Source organism: Acinonyx jubatus, chromosome B1 (genome assembly GCF_027475565.1).
Source record: "Acinonyx jubatus isolate Ajub_Pintada_27869175 chromosome B1, VMU_Ajub_asm_v1.0, whole genome shotgun sequence".
In the NCBI taxonomy this organism is placed as follows: Eukaryota; Metazoa; Chordata; class Mammalia; order Carnivora; family Felidae; genus Acinonyx; species Acinonyx jubatus.
The window spans coordinates 48390287-48402389 of NC_069382.1; the positions used below are offsets into that span (position 1 = coordinate 48390287).

A 12103-nucleotide genomic window follows, 5' to 3' on the forward strand; every position below is an offset into this window, starting at 1 on the left:
AGGATAGTCATTGAGTTAATTAGAAAAATGATTATAATTTTTTATCCTTCCCTGGATTGTTTTAAACTTGAGGTATTAAATTATAGTAGTTTTAGGTATACAACATAACGATTCAATATTTGTATATATTGCAAATAATCACCACAGTAAGTTAACATCTGTGGCCATACATAATACATTTTTTCTTATGATGAGAACTTTTAAGATTTACTCTCTTAGCAACTTTCAAATGTGCAATACGTATTATTAACCATAGTTTCCATGCTGTACATCATATCCCCATGACATTTCTTTTGTAACTACAAGTTTGTACCTTTGGACCCCCTTCACCTATTTCCCTCTCCCTCTACCCCTCAATTCTGGCAACCACCAATCTGTTCTCTATATCTATGAACTTGGTTTTTGTTTTGTTTTTTAGATTCCACATGTAAGTGAGATCATACGGTATTTGTCTTTCTTTGTCTGATTTATTTCACTTAGCATAATACCCTCACAGTCCATCCATTTTGTAGCAAATGGCAAGATGTCATTTTTTTTAATGGTTGAATGACAGTTCAGAGTATCTGTGTTTGTGTGTATCACATCTTCTTTATCCATTCATCCATTGATAGACACTTAGGTTGTTTCCATATCTGGGCTATTGTAAATCATGCTGCAGTGAACACGGAGATACAAATATCTTTTCAAGTTAGTGTTTTCATTTTCTTTGGAAATCCAGTGAAATCGCTGGATTCTATGGTGATCTATCTCTAATTTTTTGAGAGACCTCCATACTGTTTTCCACAGTGACTGCACCAATTTACATTCCCACCAACTGCATGAAGTTTCTCTTTTCTTCACATCCTTCACTTGTTATTTTTTGTTTTTTTTTGAAATTAGTCATTCAGACAGGTGTGAGGGGATTGTTCATTGTGGTTTTGATTTGTGTTTCCCTCATGATAAGTGATGTTGAGCAGCTTTTCATGTGTAACTTTTTAAATTAAATTTTTATTTTGGAATAATTTTCAATTTACAGAAAGTTGCAAAGATAGTTCAGGGTTCCTATATGCCCTTCATCCAACTTCCCCTAATGTTAACACGTTACATAACCATGGTACATGTGTCAAAACTAAGAAATTAACACTAGTACAATACTATTAATTGAACTACAGACACTATGTGAACTTCACTAGTTTTTCCATTAATGTCTGCCCTCTGTCTCCGGATGTGATCCAGGGTTCTGCTTTGAACCATGCCTTTTTAGTCTCCTCTGTTCTGTGACAGTTTTTCAGTCTTTTCTTGTTTTCGTAACTTGAAAGGTCAGGTATATTGTAGAAGTCCCTCAAGTTGGGTTGGTCTGGTGTTTTCTCATTATTAGACTGGGGTTATGGGTTTGGCAAGAATGCCACAGATATAAAGTGCTGTTCTCATCATTTCATGTCAAAAAATACACATCAACACAATTTATCACTGGTGATGTTGACCTTGATCATTTGGTTAAGGTCATGCCCACGAGGATTCTCCACTGTAAAGTTACTGACTTTTCCCTTTCTACACTCAATTTTTTGGAAGTGAATCACCAAGTCTAGCTCACATTCAAGAGTAGGGGAATTAAGATCCACCTCCTGGAAGGAGGAGAACCCACATATATAATTTGGTATTCTCTTTAAGGAAGATTTGTCCCTTCTCCTCCATTTATTTCTTTAGTCATTTATATCAGTATAGATTAATGGATAGTTACTTTATTCTTTGTGTTATAATCCATTACTATCATTTTTTGTTATTGTTCAAAATTTTCTAACTTTGGCCATTGGGAGTTCTTTCGGTTGGCTCCTGTGTCCCTTTGACACTCCCCCATCCTTCATCCCTTCTTTCTTTCTTTTTCTGTCTTTCTCTTTCTTTCTTTCTTTCTTTCCTTCTTTCTTTCCTTTTTTCCCTCTGTTTTTCCTCACCACTCTTCCCCCAACCTCCAATTTCTATTTCTCTCTCTCCATCTCTCTTCCTTCCTTACTATTTCCTTACTTTCTTATTTCTTTAGTGAGAATTTCCTTACTTCCCTGCTTTCAAGATGCTCTAAGCTCATCTTGTATTTCTCTGCCCAGTTCTATCAAGGGTAATTTTGATATTAAGATTTTAAATACACAGAGAAGAGGATACAAAGCAGCCATAGTTCACAATATTGATACTGTTGAAGTAATTAGTATGGAATCCACATAATGTGTTTTGGGGGGAAAAGGTGACATTCCATCTGCCTTTGTTGGGAAAGTATCAGATAACTCTATGAAAGATGAATTCACATATGAAGAAAGAAGTGACATTGATTCAGTTCCAGAATTAAGCTGACTTCTGGAATTCTTCCTTCTTTTTAATTCATTCATCTCATCCTGACACTCATTTTCATATTCACACAATTTTTCCAGGACAAACATCCAACTAGAAGAAATATTTTATAAAGATCATCTTAAGAGGCATTGTCTAGGTAATTTCCAGAAAGGAGATGGGTATGATGCATGTGCCATCTGCCTGGATGAATGTGGAGATGGGACCAGCTCAGCAAACTTCTCAGTTTCCATATTTATCACTGCAAACATGTAGTTGTAGACTCTTGGGTAAACACATCCAAAAACAAGTTGTCTCATCTGTAAACAAACAAACAAACAAACAAAAGGGTGCCTTCTCAGAAAAATTGACTATAACACAGAGTGGTCATGAACGCTCCAAGCACACCCCATAGACCTTTAGCTTGGGTCAGAACCTAACTGTTGTGGGCTGAACTGTATCTTCCCAAAATTCATATGTTGAAGTTCTAACCCTATTACCTCTGAATGTGGGGGCGCCTGGGTGGCTCAGTTGGTTAAGCATCCAACTTCGGCTCAGGTCATGATCTCATGGTCAGTGAGTTCGAGCCCTGCGTCCGACTTTGTGCTGACAGCTCAGAGCCTGGAGCCTGTTTCAGATTCTGTGTCTCCCTCTTTCTGTCTCCTCCCCCGCTCATGCTCTGTCTCTCTCTTCTCAAAAAAATAAATAAACGTTTAAAAAAAAAGGGCTTTATATTACCTCTGAATGTGACTACATTTGGAGATGGAGTCTTTAAAGGTGTAATTAAGGTGAAAGAGGTCATCAGAGTGGGCCTTACTCCAATGACTGGTGCCTTTATAAGAGATTAGGGGGCGCCTGTGTCTAACTCTTGGTTTCAACTCAGGTCATAATCTCACAGTTCATGATTTGAGCCCATATTGGGCTCCTTGCTGTCAACACAGAGTCTACTTTGGATTCTCTCTCTCCCTCCCTCTCTCCCTGCCCCTCCCCTGCTCACTCTCTCTCTCTCTCTCAAAATAAATAAACTTTAAAAACTAGATAGATTAGATAGATGATAGATAGATAGATAGATAGATAGATAGATAGATAAAGGACACAGACACACACAGAGGGAAGACCAACTAAAGACATACAAAGAAGACAGCCATCACCAAGCCAAGGAGAGAGGCCCGCCTGCCCACACCTTGATTTTGGACTTTCAGCCTCCAGAACTCTGAGACAATAAATTTCTGTTGTTGAAGCCACCTAGTCTCTGGTACTATAAAAGGGAAGCCTAAGAAAACTAATACACTAGTCATTTGGGGCTAATCCTGCTCTTAACAGAATATGAGAGCATACTCAGTCTGCGAGGAAGATGACGTGGAAAATTCCAACAGTATTGAAAAAAACACAAAAGTAATAAATTCAACGTCATGGTCCAGCCACATCCCAGTGGGGGAGCAAGATGACAGTGTAGGAAACACTAACCTTCAGAGGCTGATCAACTTATCTCCCTTTAAAATGTTATTTAGAACTATCATTTGATTTTTCCCCCTTCAAGTGTTTCTATAAAATAACTTGCATTAGCATTCCATAGTTTAATCAGATTATTGAAAGAGGAGTTTTGATTAGGTGTTTAACAGTAGGAATATCCTTCATTTCACTATTAAGTATCTTTTTCAAATAGTCTTTATTTTTTAGAGCAGTTTTAGGTTCACAGGAAAACTGAGGGAAAAGGGCAGAGCAATCCCACACATGCACAGCCTCCCCTATTATGGGGAGTGGTACACCAACAGAAAGGTACATTTGTTACAATTGATGAACCTCCAATGGCACACATAAGCCACCCTGATCACCCAAAGTACATAGTTTACATTAGGGTGCACTCTTGGTGTTGTACATTTTATGAGTTTGGACCATCATATATACTGACATATATCCATCATTACAGTATTTATTGTCCTGAAAATCCTCTGTTTTATTTATTCATCCCTCCCTCTTGCTAATCCCTGGCAATCACTGATCTTTTTACCTGTTTCCATAGCTTTGCCTTTCCAGAATACCATATGGTTGGAATCACATAGAGTATGTAGACTTTTCAGATTGGCTTCTTTCAGTAATATACATTTAAGTTTCCTCCATATCTATTCATGGCTTAATAGCTCATTTCTTTTTAGCACTAAATAATATTCCATTGTCTAGATGTACCACAGGTTATTATCTATTCACCTACTAAAGGACATCTTGGTTGCTTTCAAGTTTTGGCAGTTGTGAATAAAGCACTTTTACATATCTGTGTGCAGATACCTGTGTAGACATGAGTTTTCAACTCCTTTGACTAAAGAAGTGACTAATGGAGTGATTGTTGCATATCATATGGTGAGAGTATGTTTAGTTTTGTAAGAAATTTCCAAACTGTACTAAGTATAATTTAAACTAAGTATAATTAAACAGTCAAATATAGCCAAAAAGTGTTTGCAAATGCTTAGTAGGGCTTGTATATAAGACCTAGATCAGATATACAGAGACTTTTTTTCATATGGGTCCATCTGCTTAACCTAAGCCAATGTCCACCACACTAAAAAAGAAAATCACCTGGATTCATTGAGTTGGAAACAATTTGTTCCAGGATTTCCTGAAATTGCCATCATTCAGGAAAGAAAGCAAACTAATTTAGTCTTTTTCTTCAATGGAACACTACAAAAAAAAGAAATATGCTCAACAGGTGTCTTTCTCTTTTCTGTTCCCAAAGCAAGAACAGTCTGTGGTTGGGGCAGATCTGGAAATAGTAAAGAAGGTTTTAAGTACTATTTATTGTGTTATGCATGAGTTTGATTCAGCAGGTAAGTGAACACACTCTGGCCTTTATCTCCTAAACTTCAGTGCCCTTAAGCATTCTATGGGTGTCATCAAAGTGCAAGATGGACACTACTGGGAAACTTCAGCAACTGATCTGTTGTACCTCCAACTAAAGCATATTGAACCATCAGCTTACCTGTGTACAGGCAAATTACACATCTTGAGTATCAGATTTGAAAGTGAGTACTTATGTTTAACAGAACTTGTGATGTATCTAAACAATATATTTTCAAAAACTAAATTGTTGTGTGCAATTGTAATGGTGCAAGGTACATCTGTGTGTTTAATCAAAATGCCAAGAATTTTTAATATGGCTGTTTGAGGCCACACACAATAAATGCATGTTTTTCACTATAAGTGGAACTTTAGATTTTAAAAGTTTTTAAATGTTGATTTATTATTTTGAGGAGGGGGGAGAGGCACAGGGAGAGGGAGAGAGAGAATCCCAAGCAGGCTCTGTGCTGACAGCACAGAGCCCCAGGCAGAGCTCAATCCCATGAACCATGAGATCATGACCTGAGCTGAAATCACAAGTCGGATGCTCAACCATTGAGCCACCCAGGTGTCCCTAGAATTTTAAATTTTTTTTTCAACGTTTATTTATTTTTGGGACAGAGAGCGACAGAGCATGAACGGGGGAGGGGCAGAAAGAGAGGGAGACACAGAATCGGAAACAGGCTCCAGGCTCTGAGCCATCAGCCCAGAGCCTGACGCAGGGCTCGAACTCACGGACCACGAGATCGTGACCTGGCTGAAGTCGGACGCTTAACCGACTGCGCCACCCAGGCGCCCCTAGAATTTTAAATTTTTAATAAAATTTCGGATTCATTCTATATCCTCTAAGTTCTTACTATATGATAGCAATATAGGAGTAAGATAGGAGGCTTCTGCCTCCATTTTAGCTGAATGTTGAATTTTTTTCCCTGAGCTATTTGGAGATCAACCAAAATGAATCTTCAGTACACCTCAGTGAAGTCCACTTAAAGCACTCATTCTCCTACAGTGTTAGTTTAAAGAAGCTGGGCTTTCACTTCTATGTCAGTTCAGTGCCACAGAATAGGTTATAAACAGCCAGAGATGCTGTAAGGGGTCAAATGCTCAGGGTTCTAGCCTCTGCTTTCCCTGTGATGCCCACAGAGAACAGGGTTTATGGGAGCCCCACCAGGAGCCAGGCCAGTTTTCTCTCTCTCCCCTGCATCAGTGAGGCACGTAGGAAAGTGCCTGCAATACTACAGAGACTGACACTGGGCTATAAAGATCAAGATACACAAACAAAAACTAAACTCTCTATATATTAAAGCAAGCAGAAATTGATCTTACTGAGAGGAGAGAGCTTCAGGGGGCACAATGGACTCTCCTTAGGTACATTTGAAGTTCCTGAAATTGGGCAATTTTGTTCCTCACGTGTGTTGTTGGACAATTTCCCCCACAAAACAAAACCAAGAATAAATAGGGTTTAGAAATCAACAGAATCTTCTGCATCTCTTCCTCAGGAAAGATGTCATTAAGGAATATTTGTTTTTGTTTGTTATTGTCCTGCTATTATTTTAACCTGTGAGCCTTTGCTTTGCAGGCCAGGAAATCCCCGGCTGACATTGTCCCAATGGAAAAGGAGTGATGGAGAAACTGGAGAGAACATTGAGGTTTACAAAACCCCAGTTAAATTCTTCACACACTGAGAGTTACACAGACCTCTGTTCCTTCTGAAACAACAAAAAAACTGGACAAAATACATGAAAAATGATTTTCAAGACAGTGGACATCAGGTAGGGAAGGAGTGCTCTCCGAGGTAGGAAATAGACAGGTAAGCCCTACTATTGCCCCAGATAAGGCCTTGGGACAGTTTCCAAGTCATGGTGAAGGGTGGGGGATCAGATAAAACCTAGCAGACCTCCTAAATTGGAAAGACAGATCAGAGAATCTAGAGAGGCCAAGGAGGCTAGAGTTTGTAGGACACAGAGCTGTACAGGAAGAGAACTCTGGAGCTCTGCAGAGGGTCTCCCACAAGTATTCAGCAAAGCATTGATAGTGCACACAAGTGAGGAAACTACTCAGGCCACCTGACAGGATTAGAGGGAACAGTGCCCAGTGATCACACTCTGCTGGGAATAGGGCCTGGTATTAATGGCAAATTGGATACCAAAGCTGGACAGTAATAATTTCAGATGATGGGGTGCCCCCAAAGCAGTACCCACTTTTAATCAAAACCCTTATATGGGGCTGTGCCCCCAAAGAAAGAATACATGGCTTGGGAACCAAGGAGTGACATCACTTACCACCGCATTCAGTAAACCACATAGGGAATTTGTGCTTCCTGTCCTCACAACTCTGGGCTCTTCAACTCCTGGTTCCCAAAGGGAGAACACCTCTTCCAGGAGACATAGCAAAAAATCCCTTCAAGTTTAAGCTGTGACTGCCACCTGTGTATCTCAGCAACTTGAGCCAAAGGACCACCAGGGAAGAAGGGGAGACACCAGTCTGGCAGGGCTATTATGTTTTTAGGTACAATTGACATATAACATTATATTCATTTCAGGTGTACAACATAATGATTCTATAACTGTATTCACTGCAAAATAATCACCACAATAAGTCTAGTTACATCCATTTGTTATACAAAGTCACAAAATTTTTTCGTGACTAGAACATTTAAGATTTACTCTCCTGGCAATTTCAAATATGCAATACAATATTATTGACTACAGTCACCATACTGAACATTACATCCCATGACTTATTTATTCTATAAATGGAAGTTTATATCTCTTGACTGTCTTCACCCATTTCACATACTCCCTAACCCTCAGGGTCCCCTCTGCCAACCACCATTCTGTTCTCAGTATTTATGAGTTTTGATTTGTCATTTGTTTTTTTAGACCACATATAAACAAAGTCATATGGCATTTTTCTTTCTCTGTTTGACTTACTTCACTTAGCATAATACCTTCTAGGTTCACCCATGTTGTTTCAAATGGCAAGATGTAACTTTTTATGGCTAAGTAGTATTCCATCATATGGAATCTTCTTTATCCACTCATTCGTTAGTGAACAATTAGGTTGTTTCCATATCTTGGCTACTGTAAATAATGTTGGCTGCAAAGGTCAGAAGGGTGCATATATCTTTTTGAATTACTGTTTTAATTTTCTTTGGATAAATACCTAGAAGTGGAATTGTTGGATCATATGCTAGTTGTATTTGCAACTTTTTTATTTTCTATAGTGGCTGCATCAATTTATATTTCCACCAACAATGTACAAGAGGTCCCTTTCCCCATATCCTCACCAATACTTGTTATTTCTTATTTTCTTGATATTAGCCATTCTAATAAGTATGAAGTAATATCTCATTGTGGTTTTGATTTGCATTTCTCTGATGATTAGTGATGTTGAGCATCTTTTTATGTGCATGTTTGTAATATGTGTGTCTTCTTCAGAAAAATGACTATTCAGATCCTCTGCCCAATTTTTAATTGTTTGGGATTGTTTGTTGTTTTTTTTTTTTGTGATTGAATTGTATGAGTTCTTTATACATTTTGGATATTAACCTTTATCAGATACGTTATTTGCAAATATCTTCTGCCATTTAGTAGGTTGCCTCCTCATTTTATGGATGGTTTCTTTTGCTGTTCAGAAGATTTTTGTTTGATATAGCTACACTTGTTCACAGCTGAGTTTGAACAATGTGGAGGTTAGGGCGCTGACACCCTACACAGTAGAAAATCCATCCATGTGTGGATTTTTTTGGTCCTCAAAAATGTAACTACTAACAGCCTACTGTTGAGTGGAAGCCTTAATGATAACATAAATAGCTGATTAATACTTTGTATGTTTGTATACATGTATACTATATTTTTATAATAAAGCTAGAGAAAAGAAAATCATAAGAAAGAGGGCACCTGGGTGGCTCAGTAGGTTAAGCAACCAACTCTTGATTTTGGCTCAGGTCATGATTTCAAGGATCGTGAGATCGAGCCCCATGTCAGGCTCTCTGCTGACAGTGTGGAGACTGCTTAGGATTCTCTCTCTCTCCCTCTCTCTCTGTCCCTCTCCAATGTGTGCTTGCTCTCTCTCTCTCTCTCTCTCTCTCTCTGTCTCTGAAAATAAACATTTTAATAAAAGAAAATCATAAGAAAGAGAAAATACATTTATAGTACTGTACTGTGTTTATTGAAAAAAATCCATGTGTAAGTGGACCCATGCAGTTCAGAGTTAACTGTACTTTTGCTTTTGTTGCCTTTTGCTTTTAAAGTCAGAGTCAAAAAATCATCTCTAAGACCAATGTCAAGGAGTCTACTGCCTTTGTTTTCTTCTAAAAATTTTATGGTTTCTGGTCTTACATTCAAGTCTTTAGTCCATTTTGAGTTAATTTTTGTACATGATGTAAGATAGCCTAGTCTTATACTTTTGCATGTGGATGTTCAGTTTTCCCAACATCACTTTTTGAAGAAACTGTCCTTCCGTATTGTATCTTGGCCCCTTTATTGTAAATTAATTGACCATATCTATGTGGGTTATTTCGAGGTTTTTCTATTCTGTTCAGTTGATCTATGTGTCTGTTTTTCTGCCAATATGATACAGTTTTCATTACTATAGTTGTGTCATTTAGTTCAAAAACAGGTATCATGATGCCTCCCGCTTTGTTACCCAATATTTCATTATTTGGGGTCTTTTCTTGTTTCATATAAATTATAAGATTGTTCCAGTTCTGTGTAAAATGCTTTTGGAATTTTGATAGAGATTGCACTGAATCTGTAGATTGCTTTGAGTAACATAGATATATTAACAATATTAATTTTTCTGATCCATAAGCATGGAATATCTTTCCATTTATGTGTGTCTTCTTCAATTTCTTTCATCAATGTCTTACAATTTTCAGTGTATAGGTTTTTCATCTCCTTGGTTAAATTTATTCTTAGGTTTTCTTTATTTATTTATTTATTTTAGGAGGAGCTCGCTTTATTGGGGGGAGGGCACTGCACGTGGCCAACAGATGAAGGCAGCCTGGTGGGCATTCTACACACAACACTTAGAAATGTACACAGGAGGTTTTGCTAAGAAAGATCAACTGGAACATGGGTTCCTCTGGACAACTTCCCCAACCTCATCCCTCTAAAGAGTCGGGACACTCCCGACCACTTCCTTGAAGGCAAATGTGGTTGCTACAGGTAGAGCCCCTCAGGGGTACCTTCTTGTTTTTTATAAAGAACAGTTTCTTTAGATTTTTTGAAGTCTTCATTTGCTACTTTCATTCTATGTTCTCTCAAGGCCATCAGACCAGCTTCTGTACAGATTGCCTTGATGCCGGCCCCAGAGAGGTCATCTTTAGCCATGATCAAGTCATCCAGGGTTACATCATCAGCCAGCGTCATCCTGCTTATCTGGATCTGAAAGATGCGCTTCATAATCTTTTCATCTGGCCGGGGAACTCATTTGTCCTGTCAATGTTGCCTGGTCTGATAAGTGCTGGATCCAAAGTTTCTATTCAGTTTGTGGCTATGATAACTTTCACATCACTCCTTGAATCAAATCCATCCAACTGGTTCCACAGTTCCAACATTGTTCATTAAATTTCTCTCTCACCACCAGAATTTGAGTCCTATCTTTTTGTTCCAATAGCATCAATTTCATCAATAAACACAATGGATGGCACGTGTTCTGCAACTTGAAACAATTCCCAAACAAGTTTGGGCCCATCACCTAAGTACTTCTGAATAAGTTCAGAGCCAACCACTCTTAGGGCAGTGACTAAGGTTTGGTTTGTTACTGCTTTGGCTAATAAGGTTTTACTCGTGCCAGGTGGACCTTAGAGAATGGCCCTCTTTGGGGGCTTTATACCCATCTCTTCATAATATTCAGGATGAGTGAGAGGAAGCTCCACAGATCCTTAATTTCTTGGATTTGGTTGTCCAACCCACAATATCAGCATAGATTTCCTGGGGGACCTTTTCTAACTTCATTACTGTGACCAAGGGATCCGTGTCATCCATGAGCACCCCTATGATGGCATGCATCTTGTGGTTGAGAAGGACCAGCAGCCTGGTTCCAGCAGATCCTTGTCTACAAAGTAAAGAATGCTTGACACAGTGTTCTGAGCCCACAGATATGGACACGATGGTCCACATGGTTGTCATCAATGATCCCTTCCAACGTTCCTACCGACTTTGGGGTCCCCCTCAGATCACCCACTTTTGATCTTTCCTCCTCTTGCTTTTCTTCTAAAGGCTTCATTTGTTCCTGAATTCTAATGAATTCTTCCTCCATGAGAAGACAGTCTTTAATTCTAACTTCAGTAATTTTAACCAGCAGAGTGTGAGGTGTCACCAGTGGCAGCTTGCTGTCAGCATCTGGTCCCTTTGTTTCCTTCTTCTTTTTCCCCGCTCTAGTTGGTACAGAACGTTCCTATTTCTTTTTTACGTTTATTTATTTTTGAGAGAGAGAGAGAGAGAGAGAGAGAGCATGAGTCGGGAGGGAGACACAGAATCCGAATCAGGCTCCAGGCTCTGAGCTGTCAGCACAGAGCCTGATGTGGGAATTGAACTCATGAACTGCGAGATCATGACCTGAGCTAAAGTCAGACACTTAACCCACTGAGCCACCCAGGCGCCCCAGGAAGTTCATATTTCTTTTTCTTGTCCTTGTCATCCTTCTTGCCACCTCCAGGGCCATGATCACCACTCTGACTCTGACGCATCTTGCTTCAGCCGTTCAAATGGGTATTTTATTCTTTTTGATGCAATTAAGATTGTTTTCTTAATTTCTCTTTCTGATAGATGGCTCAGTGTTAGTGTATAGAAACAGTAGATTTTATATATTGATTTTGTATCCTGTGACTATACTATGAATTTGTTGAATAGTTCTGACAGTTTTTTCATGGAGTTTTTATGGATTTCTATATATAAAACCATGTCATCTGTAAATCATGCCATCCTTTCTGATTTGGATGCCTTTTATTTCTTTTTCTTGCTTA

At 38.8% G+C, this 12103-nt stretch overlaps 1 long non-coding RNA gene and 1 pseudogene across 2 annotated transcripts in view; both read right to left on the reverse strand.

Moving 5' to 3' along the window:
* Positions 1-2296: 2296 nt before the first annotated feature.
* LOC106983019 (uncharacterized) overlaps positions 2297-12103 on the reverse strand; it is a 52700-nt gene continuing 42893 nt past the window's right edge. For both annotated transcript variants that reach the window (XR_003422388.2, XR_008296001.1), the window contains exon 5: positions 2297-2618. This is a non-coding gene — a long non-coding RNA (uncharacterized LOC106983019). The remainder of the gene's footprint in view (positions 2619-12103) is intronic.
* On the reverse strand, positions 10259-11827 carry LOC106989526 (26S proteasome regulatory subunit 4-like; annotated as a pseudogene).